Source organism: Eriocheir sinensis, unplaced genomic scaffold, assembly GCF_024679095.1.
Source record: "Eriocheir sinensis breed Jianghai 21 unplaced genomic scaffold, ASM2467909v1 Scaffold851, whole genome shotgun sequence".
NCBI classification, from domain to species: Eukaryota; Metazoa; Arthropoda; class Malacostraca; order Decapoda; family Varunidae; genus Eriocheir; species Eriocheir sinensis.
Genome location: NW_026112221.1, coordinates 31,650 through 49,870, shown reverse-complemented (window position 1 = coordinate 49,870; position 18,221 = coordinate 31,650). Strand labels below are relative to the sequence as shown.

The 18,221-nt window shown below is 40.4% G+C and overlaps 1 long non-coding RNA gene across 4 annotated transcripts in view; it reads right to left on the bottom strand.

The window, feature by feature from the left end:
- LOC126994704 (uncharacterized) overlaps positions 1-18,221 on the bottom strand; it is a 28,704-nt gene that overhangs the window by 6,120 nt on the left and 4,363 nt on the right. For all 4 annotated transcript variants that reach the window (XR_007749481.1, XR_007749480.1, XR_007749479.1 and 1 more), the window contains 2 exons: positions 14,485-14,551; positions 12,240-12,356 (listed from right to left, as the gene is read on the bottom strand). This is a non-coding gene — a long non-coding RNA (uncharacterized LOC126994704). The remainder of the gene's footprint in view (positions 1-12,239; positions 12,357-14,484; positions 14,552-18,221) is intronic.

Here is an 18,221-nt window from a genome sequence, read left to right as displayed (position 1 = left end):
ACTGGTCTGAACATGCAGTTCACGAGAGACCAGTGTTTGTTAACACAAGCGCCAGCTTTTGACGATGGGACACCAAATAACACAACACCGGGTGCCTTCAATATCATGGCATGCTCACAAACGAATATGGAATATCAAATTTGAGGCAGTGAATAATCATTTTGGGGGCAAAGTTAAATGATTTTTCTCTTTGACATATTGATTTTTGAGTCTAACATAAAAAAATAACCTAGTATTTTAATGTTGATGATCTAAGTACGAAATCTCTTCGCCAAAGATAATTCATACCCCCAAGTTTTTTCATAAAATACCGGGCACCCGGGCCACGCATGCGAGTAGGGAGGAGACAACGTTTTTTTTTTTCTGAGGCGGAAAAAAAGTAGCGATTATCACTAGTTTGGTTACAAAAATAACGAAGATACCGATATATATTTAAATAAGCAGCGGATGGCCGACAACCCGATTTTGTTATCAGCGATAAAGTATCGCGATAACGCCCAGCTATGCGCATAACTCACCACCCACCTTCCTGCAATTACAATGTAGTACTGCTAACACTTAATATAACACGTCACGTCGTAGGGTATTCGTATCTTACAATTTTACTGAACACCAGTCGACCTGTCCTCCCCCGCTCACCTCTGTTGCGCCTCCTCATTCCCAGTACTACTAAAATGGATTGGCTGAGGAGAAGCACCTTCCACAGGGAGAGCGTGTCAGTTTTCCCTGTTCCTCACTGGCTGACAGCCACTGATGAGGCTGCTGGCCAATACCAAATTTAAAGTGCATATTTCACACCTTTTCTTTCTCCTTATTTTCTCCATGCAAACAGTTTAATACTTACTAAAAAATGGTCATTATCGTAAATAAATCTGTCTCAGGAAAACAAATAACCAGTGAGGCTGGCAAGGAGAGGAAGAGAGCTCACCATGCTGTGCCCAGTGACCATATTGACGTGTGTGTGTGTGTGTGTGTGTGTGTGATATACCCAATACCCACTACATATATAAATATATATATATATATATATATATATATATATATATATATATATATATATATATATATATATCTATATATATATATATATATATATGTAGAAATAAGCTCTCTGTGATTTTTCTATAATAGGCTACTACTACCTACTCACCTAGACTTACATGATGATTATGTTGAGTTTATGGCTGAAAGCTTGTTATATTCAATAGCGACATTTGAAATTTATGCCAAGGCAATCTCGGACACAGCAGAGGGCGCTGTTTTGGCACGGCCGTAGTGAGTTTCTTTATGTGCACCATGTAATTCTGCATGTTTTCATATATAATACATGATGATTATGTTGAGTTTATGGCTGAAAGCTTGTTATATTCGATAGCGACATTTGAAATTTGGCACACGCGGCGATCTCGGATACGGTGCGAGGTGTTGTTTTGGCCTGGCCGTAGTGAGTTTCTTTATGTGCACCATTTAATTCTGCATGTTTTCATATATAAAAATGATGATTATGCTGAGTTTATGGCTGAAAGCTTGTTATATTCAATAGCGACATTTGAAATTTGGCGAGCGTGGCGATCTCGGATACGGCGCAGGGCACTGTTTTGGCCCGGCCGTAGTGAATTTCTTTATGTGCACCATGTAATTCTGCATGTTTTCATATATAATACATGATGATTATGTTGAGTTTATGGCTGAAACCTTGTTATATTCAATAGCGACATTTGAAATTTAGCGCGAATGGCGATCTCGGATACGGTGCGGGGTGTTGTTTTGGCCCGGCCGTAGTGAGTTTCTTTATGTGTACCATTTAATTCTGCATGTTTTCATATATAATACATGATGATTATGCTGAGTTTATGGCTGAAAGCTTGTTATATTCAATAGCAACATTTGAAATTTGGCGCGCGTGGCGATCTCGGATACGGAGCAGGGCGCTGTTTTGGCCGGGCCGTAGTGAGTTTCTTTATGTGCACCATTTAATTCTGCATGTTTTCATATATAATACATGATGATTATGTTGAGTTTATGGCTGAAAGCTTGTTATATTCAATAGCGACATTTGAAATTTAACTCTAGCGGCGATATCGGACACAGCATAGGGCGCTGTTTTGGCCAACGTAGTGAGTTTCTTTATGTGCACCATGTAATTCTGCATGTTTTCATATATAATACATGATGATTATGTTGAGTTTATGGCTGAAACCTTGTTATATTCAATAGCGACATTTGAAATTTGGCACACGTGGCGATCTCGGATACGGTGCGAGGTGTTGTTTTGGCCTGGCCGTAGTGAGTTTCTTTATGTGCACCATTTAATTCTGCATGTTTTCATATATAAAAATGATAATTATGCTGAGTTTATGGCTGAAAGCTTGTTATATTCAATAGCGACATTTGAAATTTGACGAGCGTGGCGATCTCGGATACGGCGCAGGGCACTGTTTTGGCCCGGCCGTAGTGAATTACTTTATGTGCACCATGTAATTCTGCATGTTTTCATATATAATACATGATGATTATGTTGAGTTTATGGCTGAAACCTTGTTATATTCAATAGCGACATTTGAAATTTAGCGTAATGGCGATCTCGGATACGGCGCAGGGCGCTGTTTTGGCCCGGCCGCAGTGAGTTTCTTTATGTGTACCATTTAATTCTGCATGTTTTCATATATAAAAATGATAATTATGCTGAGTTTATGGCTGAAAGCTTGTTATATTCAATAGCGACATTTGAAATTTGACGAGCGTGGCGATCTCGGATACGGCGCAGGGCGCTGTTTTGGCCCGGCCGGAGTGAGTTTCTTTATGTGCACCATTTAATTCTGCATGTTTTCATATATAATACATGATGATTATGTTGAGTTTATGGCTGAAAGCTTGTTATATTCAATAGCGACATTTGAAATTTAATGGCAGCGATCTCGGACACAGCAGAGGGCGCTGTTTTGGCCAACCGTAGTGAGTTTCTTTATGTGCACCATGTAATTCTGCATGTTTTCATATATAATACATGATGATTATGTTGAGTTTATGGCTGAAAGCTTGTTATATTCAATAGCGACATTTGAAATTTGGCACCTTGGCGATCTCGGATACGGTGCGAGGTGTTCTTTTGGCCTGGCCGTAGTGAGTTTCTTTATGTGCACCATTTAATTCTGCATGTTTTCATATATAAAAATGATGATTATGCTGAGTTTATGGCTGAAAGCTTGTTATATTCAATAGCGACATTTGAAATTTGGCGAGCGTGGCGATCTCGGATACGGCGCAGGGCACTGTTTTGGCCCGGCCGTAGTGAATTTCTTTGTGCACCATGTAATTCTGCATGTTTTCATATATAATACATGATGATTATGTTGAGTTTATGGCTGAAACCTTGTTATATTCAATAGCGACATTTGAAATTTAGCACGAATGGCGATCTCGGATACGGTGCGGGGTGTTGTTTTGGCCCGGCCGTAGTGAGTTTCTTTATGTGTACCATTTAATTCTGCATGTTTTCATATATAATACATGATGATTATGCTGAGTTTATGGCTGAAAGCTTGTTATATTCAATAGCAACATTTGAAATTTGGCGCGTGTGGTGATCTCGGATACGGCGCAGGGCGCTGTTTTGGCCCGGCCGTAGTGAGTTTCTTTATGTGCACCATTTAATTCTGCATGTTTTCATATATAATACATGATGATTATGTTGAGTTTATGGCTGAAAGCTTGTTATATTCAATAGCGACATTTGAAATTTAGATCTCGCGATCTCGGACACAGCAGAGGGCGCTGTTTTGGCCCGGCCGTAGTGAGTTTCTTTATGTGCACCATTTAATTCTGCATGTTTTCATATATAATACATGATGATTATGTTGAGTTTATGGCTGAAAGCTTGTTATATTCAATAGCGACATTTGAAATTTAAGCGTGGCGATCTCGGACACAGCAGAGGGCGCTGTTTTGGCCCGCCGTAGTGAGTTTCTTTATGTGCACCATGTAATTCTGCATGTTTTCATATATAATACATGATGATTATGTTGAGTTTATGGCTGAAAGCTTGTTATATTCGATAGCGACATTTGAAATTTGGCACGGCGATCTCTGATACGGTGGTAGGTGTTGTTTTGGCCTGGCCGTAGTGAGTTTCTTTATGTTCACCATTTAATTCTGCATGTTTTCATATATAAAATGATGATTATGCTGAGTTTATGGCTGAAAGCTTGTTATATTCAATAGCGACATTTGAAATTTGGCGGCGTGATCTCGGACACAGCAGGGCGCTGTTTTGGCCCGGCCGTAGTGAGTTTCTTTATGTGCACCATGTAATTCTGCATGTTTTCATATATAATACATGATGATTATGTTGAGTTTATGGCTGAAAGCTTGTTATATTCAATAGCGACATTTGAAATTTGGCTAATGGCGATCTCGGATACGGTGCAGGTGTTGTTTTGGCCTGGCCGTAGTGAGTTTCTTTATGTACCATTTAATTCTGCATGTTTTCATATATAAAATGATGATTATGCTGAGTTTATGGCTGAAAGCTTGTTATATTCAATAGCGATATTTGAAATTTGGCGGCGTGGCGATCTCGGATACAGCGCAGGCGCTGTTTTGGCCCGGCCGTAGTGAGTTTCTTTATGTGCACCATGTAATTCTGCATGTTTTCATATATAATACATGATGATTATGTTGAGTTTATGGCTGAAAGCTTGTTATATTCAATAGCGACATTTGAAATTTGGCTGGCGATCTCGGATACGGCAGAGGTGTTGTTTTGGCCTGGCCGTAGTGAGTTTCTTTATGCACCATTTAATTCTGCATGTTTTCATATATAATACATGATGATTATGCTGAGTTTATGGCTGAAAGCTTGTTATATTCAATAGCGACATTTGAAATTTGGCGTGGCGATCTCGGATACGTGTTTTGGCCCGGCCGTAGTGAGTTTCTTTATGTGCACCATTTAATTCTGCATGTTTTCATATATACATGATTATTATGTTGAGTTTATGGCTGAAAGCTTGTTATATTCAATAGCGACATTTGAAATTTAGCGCGTGGCGATCTCGGATACGGCAGGGCACTGTTTTGGCCCGGCCGTAGTGAATTTCTTTATGTGCACCATGTAATTCTGCATGTTTTCATATATAATACATGATGATTATGTTGAGTTTATGGCTGAAACCTTGTTATATTCAATAGCGACATTTGAAATTTAGCGAATGGCGATCTCGGATACGGTGCGGGTGTTGTTTTGGCCGGCCGTAGTGAGTTTCTTTATGTGTACCATTTAATTCTGCATGTTTTCATATATAATACATGATGATTATGCTGAGTTTATGGCTGAAAGCTTGTTATATTCAATAGCAACATTTGAAATTTGGCTGCGTGGCGATCTCGGATACGGAGCAGGGCGCTGTTTTGGCCCGGCCGTAGTGAGTTTCTTTATGTGCACCATTTAATTCTGCATGTTTTCATATATAATACATGATGATTATGTTGAGTTTATGGCTGAAAGCTTGTTATATTCAATAGCGACATTTGACATTTAAGCGAATGGCGATCTCGGACACAGCAGAGGGCGCTGTTTTGGCCCGGCCGTAGTGAGTTTCTTTATGTGCACCATTTAATTCTGCATGTTTTCATATATAATACATGATGATTATGTTGAGTTTATGGCTGAAAGCTTGTTATATTCAATAGCGACATTTGAAATTTGGCACGTGGCGATCTCGGACACAGCAGAGGGCGTTGTTTTGGCCTGGCCGTAGTGAGTTTCTTTATGTGCACCATTTAATTCTGCATGTTTTCATATATAATACATGATGATTATGTTGAGTTTATGGCTGAAAGCTTGTTATATTCAATAGCGACATTTGAAATTTGGCGTGGCGATCTCGGATAGCAGGGCACTTTTTTGGCCCGGCCGTAGTGAGTTTCTTTATGTGCACCATTTAATTCTGCATGTTTTCATATATAATACATGATGATTATGTTGAGTTTATGGCTGAAAGCTTGTTATATTCAATAGCGACATTTGAAATTTAGCTAATGGCGATCTCGGACAGCAGAGGGCGTTGTTTTGGCCCGGCCGTAGTGAGTTTCTTTATGTACCATTTAATTCTGCATGTTTTCATATATAATACATGATGATTATGTTGAGTTTATGGCTGAAAGCTTGTTATATTCAATAGCGACATTTGAAATTTAGCGCGCGTGGCGATCTCGGATACGGCGCAGGGCTGTTTTGGCCTGGCCGTAGTGAGTTTCTTTATGTGCACCATTTAATTCTGCATGTTTTCATATATAAATGATGATTATGTTGAGTTTATGGCTGAAAGCTTGTTATTTTCAATAGCGACATTTGAAATTTAGCGGCGTGGCGATCTCGGACACAGCAGAGGCGCTGTTTTGGCCCGGCGTAGTGAGTTTCTTTATGTGCACCATGTAATTCTGCATGTTTTCATATATAATACATGATGATTATGTTGAGTTTATGGCTGAAAGCTTGTTATATTCAATAGCGACATTTGAAATTTGGCCCACACGGCGATCTCGGATACGGTGCGAGGTGTTCTTTTGGCCTGGCCGTAGTGAGTTTCTTTATGTGCACCATTTAATTCTGCATGTTTTCATATATAAACATGATGCTTATGCGGAGTTTATGTCTGAAAGCTTGTTATAGTCAATAGCGACATTTGTAAGTTGGCGGCGTGGCGATCTCGGATACGGCGCAGGGCACTGTTTTGGCCCGGCCGTAGTGAATTTCTTTATGTGCACCATGTAATTCTGCATGTTTTCATATATAATACATGATGATTATGTTGAGTTTATGGCTGAAACCTTGTTATATTCAATAGCGACATTTGAAATTTAGCGCGAATGGCGATCTCGGATACGGTGCGGGGTGTTGTTTTGGCCCGGCCGTAGTGAGTTTCTTTATGTGTACCATTTAATTCTGCATGTTTTCATATATAATACATGATGATTATGCTGAGTTTATGGCTGAAAGCTTGTTATATTCAATAGCAACATTTGAAATTTGGCGGCGTGGCGATCTCGGATACGGCGCAGGGCGCTGTTTTGGCCCGGCCGTAGTGAGTTTCTTTATGTGCACCATTTAATTCTGCATGTTTTCATATATAATACATGATGATTATGTTGAGTTTATGGCTGAAAGCTTGTTATATTCAATAGCGACATTTGAAATTTAGAGCGGCGATCTCGGACACAGCAGAGGCGATGTTTTGGCCCGGCCGTAGTGAGTTTCTTTATGTGCACCATTTAATTCTGCATGTTTTCATATATAATACATGATGATTATGTTGAGTTTATGGCTGAAAGCTTGTTATATTCAATAGCGACATTTGAAATTTAGCGTGGCGATCTCGGACACAGCAGAGGGCGCTGTTTTGGCCGGCCGTAGTGAGTTTCTTTATGTGCACCATGTAATTCTGCATGTTTTCATATATAATACATGATGATTATGTTGAGTTTATGGCTGAAAGCTTGTTATATTCGATAGCGACATTTGAAATTTGGCTGGCGATCTCGGATACGGTGCAGGTGTTGTTTTGGCCTGGCCGTAGTGAGTTTCTTTATGTGCACCATTTAATTCTGCATGTTTTCATATATAAAATGATGATTATGCTGAGTTTATGGCTGAAAGCTTGTTATATTCAATAGCGACATTTGAAATTTAGCGCGTGGCGATCTCGGACACAGTAGAGGGCGCTGTTTTGGCCCGGCCGTAGTGAGTTTCTTTATGTGCACCATGTAATTCTGCATGTTTTCATATATAATACATGATGATTATGTTGAGTTTATGGCTGAAAGCTTGTTATATTCGATAGCGACATTTGAAATTTGGCACACGCGATCTCGGATACGGTGCGAGGTGTTGTTGTGGCCTGGCCGTAGTGAGTTTCTTTATGTGCAACATTTAATTCTGCATGTTTTCATATATAAAATGATGATTATGCTGAGTTTATGGCTGAAAGCTTGTTATATTCAATAGCGACATTTGAAATTTGGCGGCGTGGCGATCTCGGATACGGCGCAGGGCACTGTTTTGGCCCGGCCGTAGTGAATTTCTTTATGTGCACCATGTAATTCTGCATGTTTTCATATATAATACATGATGATTATGTTGAGTTTATGGCTGAAACCTTGTTATATTCAATAGCGACATTTGAAATTTAGCGAATGGCGATCTCGGATACGGTGCGGGTGTTGTTTTGGCCCGGCCGTAGTGAGTTTCTTTATGTGTACCATTTAATTCTGCATGTTTTCATATATAATACATGATGATTATGCTGAGTTTATGGCTGAAAGCTTGTTATATTCAATAGCAACATTTGAAATTTGGCGCGTGGCGATCTCGGATACGGCGCAGGGCGCTGTTTTGGCCCGGCCGTAGTGAGTTTCTTTATGTGCACCATTTAATTCTGCATGTTTTCATATATAATACATGATGATTATGTTGAGTTTATGGCTGAAAGCTTGTTATATTCAATAGCGACATTTGAAATTTAGCACCCGCGGCGATCTCGGAAACGGATGATGGCGCTGTTTTGGCCAACCGTAGTGAGTTTCTTTATGTGCACCATGTAATTCTGCATGTTTTCATATATAATACATGATGATTATGTTGAGTTTATGGCTGAAACCTTGTTATATTCAATAGCGACATTTGAAATTTGGCTCACGCGGCGATCTCGGATACGGTGCGAGGTGTTGTTTTGGCCTGGCCGTAGTGAGTTTCTTTATGTGCACCATTTAATTCTGCATGTTTTCATATATAAAATGATAATTATGCTGAGTTTATGGCTGAAAGCTTGTTAGATTCTATAGCGACATTTGAAATTTGGCGCGTGGCGATCTCGGATACGGCGCAGGGCACTGTTTTGGCCCGCCGTAGTGAATTACTTTATGTGCACCATGTAATTCTGCATGTTTTCATATATAATACATGATGATTATGTTGAGTTTATGGCTGAAACCTTGTTATATTCAATAGCGACATTTGAAATTTAGCGCGAATGGCGATCTCGGATACGGTGCGGGGCGTTGTTTTGGCCCGGCCGCAGTGAGTTTCTTTATGTGTACCATTTAATTCTGCATGTTTTCATATATAATACATGATGATTATGCTGAGTTTATGGCTGAAAGCTTGTTATATTCAATAGCGACATTTGAAATTTGGCGCGCGTGGCGATCTCGGATACGGAGCTGGGCGCTGTTTTGGCCCGGCCGTAGTGAGTTTCTTTATGTGCACCATTTAATTCTGCATGTTTTCATATATAATACATGATGATTATGTTGAGTTTATGGCTGAAAGCTTGTTATATTCAATAGCGACATTTGAAATTTAGCGCGAATGGCGATCTCGGACACAGCAGAGGGCGCTGTTTTGGCCCGGCCGTAGTGAGTTTCTTTATGTGCACCATGTAATTCTGCATGTTTTCATATATAATACATGATGATTATGTTGAGTTTATGGCTGAAAGCTTGTTATATTCAATAGCGACATTTGAAATTTGGCACACGCGGCGATCTCGGATACGGTGCGAGGTGTTCTTTTGGCCTGGCCGTAGTGAGTTTCTTTATGTGCACCATTTAATTCTGCATGTTTTCATATATAAAAATGATGATTATGCTGAGTTTATGGCTGAAAGCTTGTTATATTCAATAGCGACATTTGAAATTTGGCGAGCGTGGCGATCTCGGATACGGCGCAGGGGCACTGTTTTGGCCCGGCCGTAGTGAATTTCTTTATGTGCACCATGTAATTCTGCATGTTTTCATATATAATACATGATGATTATGTTGAGTTTATGGCTGAAACCTTGTTATATTCAATAGCGACATTTGAAATTTAGCGCGAATGGCGATCTCGGATACGGTGCGGGGTGTTGTTTTGGCTCGGCCATAGTGAGTTTCTTTATGTGTACCATTTAATTCTGCATGTTTTCATATAAAATACATGATGATTATGCTGAGTTTATGGCTGAAAGCTTGTTATATTCAATAGCGACATTTGAAATTTGGCGTGGCGATCTCGGATACGGCGCAGGGCGCTGTTTTGGCCCGGCCGTAATGAGTTTCTTTATGTGCACCATTTAATTCTGCATGTTTTCATATATAATACATGATGATTATGTTGAGTTTATGGCTGAAAGCTTGTTATATTCAATAGCGACATTTGAAATTTAGCGGCGGCGATCTCGGACACAGCAGAGGGCGCTGTTTGGCCCGGCCGTAGTGAATTTCTTTATGTGCACCATGTAATTCTGCATGTTTTCATATATAATACATGATGATTATGTTGAGTTTATGGCTGAAAGCTTGTCATATTCAATAGCGACATTTGAAAGTTAGCTAGAGTGGCGATCTCGGATACAGTGCGGGGTGTTGTTTTGGCCTGGCCGTAGTGAGTTTCTTTATGTGTACCATTTAATTCTGCATGTTTTCATATATAATACATGATGATTATGTTGAGTTTATGGCTGAAAGCTTGTCATATTCAATAGCGACATTTGAAATTTAGCGCGCGTGGCGATCTCGGATACGGCGCAGGGTGTTGTTAAGGTTTTCATTATCAGTTATCGGTTATCGGGAATAAGGTTTTCTGTTATCGTGCCCTGCTATGGCGGAGACGCTGTCTTTCTCCTCAGTCTGAAGCTAGCCAGCACTGTGAGTGGAACGTTTCTCTGGAATACACACACTGCATTTTGACCCTACTATGGCACCCAAGCATCCTTCCACCTCGTCCAGTGACATAAGAACATAGGAGTCTGCACGAAGCAGCTCCTCTGAACCTTGGCTCCCGTGTATCTAACCCTACCTAATATCGCTGTCCATGACGCATCAACAAAGTGATGGTGGTGAGTGTTTTTGTTGTGTCAGTGACTTACAAATGTAATGTAGCAATTCTTTCTTTAGAAAACTTTAACTTAACCCGGTGGTGGCAGGGATCATGTTTCTTAATGGTCCCTCAAGCAAGAAAAATGAGAAAAATCACCCTCACACAAACCATTTCATATTATATATCAAAGCATTTGTGATCAGTTTATGTATTACTTTCCTCTCTGTCAAAGGCTGTAAAATAAGGCAAAAAGTAAGCAGAAAATATATATCTACCCTTGCAGGTGAAAATATAGCCTGTTAGCTTTTGAGACCAAACCATGTAGTGAGCCTCCTCCTCCCCTGCTGGCTAGGCTTCCTTTTAATATGTATTTCCACACATGATGCGGCCAATATTAGGAGTCTTTTTCACACCAATATTTACTGTATAATGATGACTTGACTCCTGCATTAGCACCGGTGAGTGAGTTAGGGGCTTAAGGAACTTTGATGCCAGGATTGGAGGTGACTTATTCCTGGGTTTAAACTTATACAAAATCAGGTTGGCGACATGTCTGTGGTAAGTCCCTTGTACAATAAGAAATATTACTTTCCTCTCTGTCAAGGGCTGAATAAATAAATCAAATTAATCTAACTATATTATAAAGCAAAACCAATCTTGCATGCATAATATGTATCCAGTGTGTAGTAAGCACTTTGGCAAACATATATCATGCATCCTATGCTTAACCCTGCGGGGATCATGTTTCTTACCCGGTAGCAGCGACGGGCCAAATTTGTGGCTTTACCGTGTAGCAGCAATGGAACAAATTTGTGGCTTTACCGTGTAGCAGCAATGGAACAAATTTGTGGCTTTACCGTGTAGCAGCAATGGGACAAATTTGTGGCTTTACCGTGTAGCAGCGACAGGCCAAATTTGTGGCTTTACCGTGTAGCAGCAACGGGCCAAATTTGTGGCTTTACCGTGTAGCAGCAACGGGCCAAATTTGTGGCTTTACCGTGTAGCAGCAACGGGCCAAATTTGTGGCTTTACCGTGTAGCAGCAACGGGCCAAATTTGTGCCATGATTTAAACCCCCCAAAATAGATGATGTGTAAACTGATCACAAATGCTTTGATATGTATTATGAAATGGTTTGTGTGAGGGTGATTTTGTCTCATTTTTCTCGCTTGGGGGACCATTAAGAAACATGATCCCCACTGCTACAACCACTGGGTTAAAAGGCCTTTCCCTCTAAGCAAGGGGAGGTAGTGAACATTTTACAACACACTGGGTTACTAAGTGAGCTGCTGAACATTTTACAGCTCAATATAACGGGTTCACCCTTTGGGGGCTTCTGGCAGGGGTAATGAAGGCAGGGCAGGAAGTGAGTAGAGAAAGCTTACCTATTTCTCCAAGCTGCTGAAAAGCTTGTTGGTGAAGAATTACTTGTCGGTGAAGAGACTGTTGTTGAGGTGAGGAGTGCCCTGTGTTATGGCACCTCCCAGCACTGCTACACCAACCTGCAAATATGTGTCCACTCTCAAAGTCTTGTACCGGGAAAGACAGCATGGGATAATATATTATAAAATCTCTCTCTCTATCAAGGGCTGTATAATTAAGATAATTAATTGATACTCTCTCTCTCATATTTGTTTTTTTACATACTTTTCTTCCTCTACCCTCCCTCTCTCTCTCTCCCCCCTCATAACTCTATACATACAGTCAGGCCTATACTTTGAGGCAGTGCCAACCACTGCACCACGAAGCCACCCCCCCAAAAAAACTATATGGAACTCAATATTCCATTAATTTCATAAAATATGTCCTTTCTGTTGAATATTGATATCTGAAACAGTTGGCAACATTAGCACAAGAGAACTCACTAAACTCAGTACATGTATTTTCCACCAGTTGGTCAGTCACAGTCAGTGCCTCGGCAGTTTGCTTTTGTGAGATTACCAGCTCAGTGGCATCTACGTGTATGCTTGTTAAGTCCTGTTGCTTTCTTTGCTTTACCAGAGACATACAAAGTGAGATTCAAAGGGTTAACCTGAAAAAGGGTTTTCCTGCAGCTGATCAGCTGGCAGACCAAAGCTTACTAACCTATCTTTTTAAAATTCCCTCAGTGTTGGAGGAAAGGCAAGAGCAGGACTTTAGCAAGTACAATAACTTTATATCGAGAGTTCAAAACTTTAAATAGTGAGTTCAAGGATTAATTCATATCAATTGTCAAAGCCTACTTATAAATTTATAATAATGTAGGATTCTTCTTGTTGTTTTGTGGTATATACCTTGAAGAGAATAAATGAATCATTGCAAATGAATACGTTGTTTTCCTTTACCATCTTTGGAGCACACCATTTAACTCATGGAATACTTTTACTAAAAAAAATCAAATAAAAAAAAAAATCATGATTTTGTTTGGTAATAACAATCATGATTTTTTAGTAAAGAAATCAAAGATTTAATCATCTGATTAAATCAATTTGATTTAATCATTGCCAACCCTGCTTAGGCGATTATTTCTTTAGTGACAAATTTTGCTATTATCCAGAAAGCTACATATTCAAGGCACTGTACAGGGGATCCTCAGCTATGATGCCCTCCACCTATGACTATTTCAAGGTTATGACACAACCCACAAATTATTAAGTTTGGAAAGTTTGGTTTTGTGGGCAGCACAACATCTGTGGTCATATGCCGGAGAGAGACAGGAGGGGGAAGGAATTATAGAAGGGAACAGACCCCAGGAGACGGGACACAACCCCTGATTAATACCTGGTACACTGCTGGGTGGACAGGGGCTATGTAGGGTATCGGAAAAGCCGCCCAAATTTTTCCACTCCGCCTGGGAATCGAACCCGGGCTCTCTCGGTTGTGACCCGAGTGTGCTAACCACTGCACCACAAAGCCCCCCTGCAAATATGTGTCCACTGTCAAAGTCTTGTATTGGGAAAGACAGCACTGGATAAGATATTCTATAGTCTCTCTCTATCAAGGACTGTAAATTAACCCTTTGGTTGCTAAATACTTGCAGGGAGGACTAGCGTAACTTGCCGCTGGTGCTAAACCCTCCCTGCGAGTTCCCAGTAGAGGGTAGCGGGACGCCTAGCGGGTCAGAGGCAAGAACAAACACGTTATCTAATAGGAGTGGCCATACAGGACGCAGGTAGCGGGTTCCCTCCAAGCTTACCTGCTACCCGCGTCCTGTATGGCCACTCCTATTAGATAACATGTGTTTGTTCTTGCCCCTGACCTGATAGGCGTCCTGCTACCCTCTAATGTCAAATGTGTGTTTTTTAGCTTCATAGCACAGAGGAAGGGTCACACCACCACCAGCCTCATAAAACTACCCCTGGAAATGCCCTAAACTCCTACAAAAAACATGTCAAATGTGTGTTTTTTAGCTTCATAGCACAGAGGAAGGGTCACACCACCACCAGCCTCATAAAACTACCCCTGGAAATGCCCCAAACCTCAACAAAAGACTTAAATATTACATGTGAGTTTGGGTGTTGCAATGCATTATCATAATCTAACCATCTCTTCTGTCTCTCCTTTCTTTATTCAGTGGTCTAAGAGCCAAGAGGGAAGGAAGGAAGGAAGGAAGAAGTTTGCAATGGAAAGAGAATTGATTTGAACACTCACCAAGTCCTTATCCTCCTCCTCCTCTTCTTCCTCTTCATCTTCTCTTCTTCTTCCTCCTCTTCTTCCTCTGTAAACAGGGTAAGGAAATAAGTCAGCTGTAAAATAATTGGGATTTTTTGAGATAATAAATTATTTTCAAGGTAAAAAAATATATAGATAGATATTGGTAGAGAGAGAGAGAGAGAGAGAGAGAGAGAGAGATTTAATTCTGGTGCCATACTTGCTCACTTTTTCTTTCATCTTAAAAAATAATCTCTTTACTTTCTCAGCTTTAGAAATTTTCTCAATAACTGTGAAAGCATAACTCTCTCTCTCTCTCTCTCTCTCTCTCTCTCTCTCTCTCACACACACACACACACAAAATATATGCTGCATAATGTGATGACAAATGAGATGATGTGTATATATATAATATATATATATATATATATATATATATATATATATATATATATATATATATATATATATATATATATATATATATCATGAAATGGTTTGTGGGAGTGATGATTTTTTTTCTCATATTTCACACTTAGAGGGAAGGAAGGGCCTGTAATAAGGGGGATATTCATAGGGTTTTGTTGGTAAGAGAACCGGGAAGGACACGTAGTAATGGGTTTAACCCCTTCAACACGAGTATACTGTGTCCTTGTGTGCCCCGTACCATATCACAGGACGCATACTGGCTTGCTTTAGCCAATATACGAGTTATTTTATCTCTATATTTATGCTTACATCTCAAAATTATCAATTAATTTATACTTCTTTATGTGCACCATGTAATTCTGCATGTTTTCATATATAATACATGATGATTATGTTGAGTTTATGGCTGAAAGCTTGTTATATTCAATAGCGACATTTGAAATTTGGCGCGCGTGGCGATCTCGGATACGGTGCAGGGCGCTGTTTTGGCCCGGCCGTAGTGAGTTTCTTTATGTGCACCATGTAATTCTGCATGTTTTCATATATAATACATGATGATTATGTTGAGTTTATGGCTGAAAGCTTGTTATATTCAATAGCGACATTTGAAATTTGGCACACGCGATCTCGGATAATGCGAGGTGTTGTTTTGGCCTGGCCGTAGTGAGTTTCTTTATGTGCACCATTTAATTCTGCATGTTTTCATATATAAAAATGATGATTATGCTGAGTTTATGGCTGAAAGCTTGTTATATTCAATAGCGACATTTGAAATTTGGAGAGCGTGGCGATCTCGGATACGGCGCAGGGCACTGTTTTGGCCCGGCCGTAGTGAATTTCTTTATGTGCACCATGTAATTCTGCATGTTTTCACATATAATACATGATGATTATGTTGAGTTTATGGCTGAAACCTGGTTATATTCAATAGCGACATTTGAAATTTACATGAATGGCGATCTCGGATACGGTGCGGGTGTTGTTTTGGCCCGGCCGTAGTGAGTTTCTTTATGTGTACCATTTAATTCTTCATGTTTTCATATAATACATGATGATTATGCTGAGTTTATGGCTGAAAGCTTGTTATATTCAATAGCGACATTTGAAATTTGTAGCGCGTGGCGATCTCAGATACGGCGCAGGGCGCTGTTTTGGCCCGGCCGTAGTGAGTTTCTTTATGTGCACCATTTAATTCTGCATGTTTTCATATATAATACATGATGATTATGTTGAGTTTATGGCTGAAAGCTTGTTATATTCAATAGCGACATTTGAAATTTAGCGCGGCGATCTCGGACACTGCTGAGGGCGCTGTTTTGGCCCGGCCGTAGTGAGTTTCTTTATGTGAACCATGTAATTCTGCATGTTTTCATATATAATACATGATGATTATGTTGAGTTTATGGCTGAAAGCTTGTTATATTCAATAGCGACATTTGAAATTTAGCGGCGATCTCGGACACAGCAGAGGGCGCTGTTTTGGCCTGGCCGTAGTGAGTTTCTTTATGTGCACCATGTAATTCTGCATGTTTTCATATATAATACATGATGATTATGTTGAGTTTATGGCTGAAAGCTTGTTATATTCAATAGCGACATTTGAAATTTAAGCGCTGTGGCGATCTCGGATACGGTGCGGTGTTGTTTTGGCCTGGCCGTAGTGAGTTTCTTTATGTGCACCATTTAATTCTGCATGTTTTCATATATAAAAATGATGATTATGCTGAGTTTATGGCTGAAAGCTTGTTATATTCAATAGCGACATTTGAAATTTGGCGAGCGTGGCGATCTCGGATACGGCGCAGGGTGTTGTTAAGGTTTTTCATTATCAGTTATCGGTTATCGGGAATAAGGTTTTCTGTTATCGTGCCCTGCTATGGCGGAGACGCTGTCTTTCTCCTCAGTCTGAAGCTAGCCAGCACTGTGAGTGGAACGTTTCTCTGGAATACACACACTGCATTTTGACCCCTACTATGGCACCCAAGCATCCTTCCACCTCGTCCAGTGACATAAGAACATAGGAGTCTGCAAGAGGCCGGTAGACCTGCACGAGGCAGCTCCTCTGAACCTTGGCTCCCGTGTATCTAACCCTACCTAATATCGCTGTCCATGACGCATCAACAAAGTGATGGTGGTGAGTGTGAGGACGTGTTTTTGTTGTGTCAGTGACTTACAAATGTAATGTAGCAATTCTTTCTTTAGAAAACTTTAACTTAACCCGGTGGTGGCAGGGATCATGTTTCTTAATGGTCCCTCCAAGCAAGAAAAATGAGAAAAAATCACCCCTCACACAAACCATTTCATATTATATATCAAAGCATTTGTGATCAGTTTGTGTGTGTTACTTTCCTCTCTGTCAAAGGCTGTAAAATAAGGCAAAAAGTAAGTAGAAAAATATATATCTACCCTTGCAGGTGAAAATATAGCCTGTTAGCTTTTGAGACCAAACCATGTAGTGAGCCTCCTCCTCCCTCCCTGCTGGCTAGGCTTCCTTTTAATATGTATTTCCACACATGATGCGGCCAATATTAGGAGTCTTTTTCACACCAATATTTACTGTATAATGATGACTTGACTCCTGCATTAGCACCGGTGAGTGAGTTAGGGGCTTAAGGAACTTTGATGCCAGGATTGGAGGTGACTTATTCCTGGGTTTAAACTTATACAAAATCAGGTTGGCGACATGTCTGTGGTAAGTCCCTTGTACAATAAGAAATATTACTTTCCTCTCTGTCAAGGGCTGAATAAATAAATTAAATTAATCTAACTATATTATAAAGCAAAACCAATCTTGCATGCATAATATGTATCCAGTGTGTAGTAAGCACTTTGGCAAACATATATCATGCACCCTATGCTTAACACGGTAGCTGCGGGGATCATGTTTCTTACCCGGTAGCAGCGACGGGCCAAATTTGTGGCTTTACCGTGTAGCAGCAACGGGCCAAATTTGTGGCTTTACCGTGTAGCAGCAACGGGCCAAATTTGTGGCTTTACCGTGTAGCAGCAACGGGCCAAATTTGTGGCTTTACCGTGTAGCAGCAACGGGCCAAATTTGTGGCTTTACCGTGTAGCAGCAACGGGCCAAATTTGTGGCTTTACCGTGTAGCAGCAACGGGCCAAATTTGTGGCTTTACCGTGTAGCAGCAACGGGCCAAATTTGCGGCTTTACCGTGTAGCAGCAACGGGCCAAATTTGTGGCTTTACCGTGTAGCAGCAACGGGACAAATTTGTGGCTTTACCGTGTAGCAGCAACGGGACAAATTTGTGGCTTTACCGTGTAGCAGCAACGGGCCAAATTTGCGGCT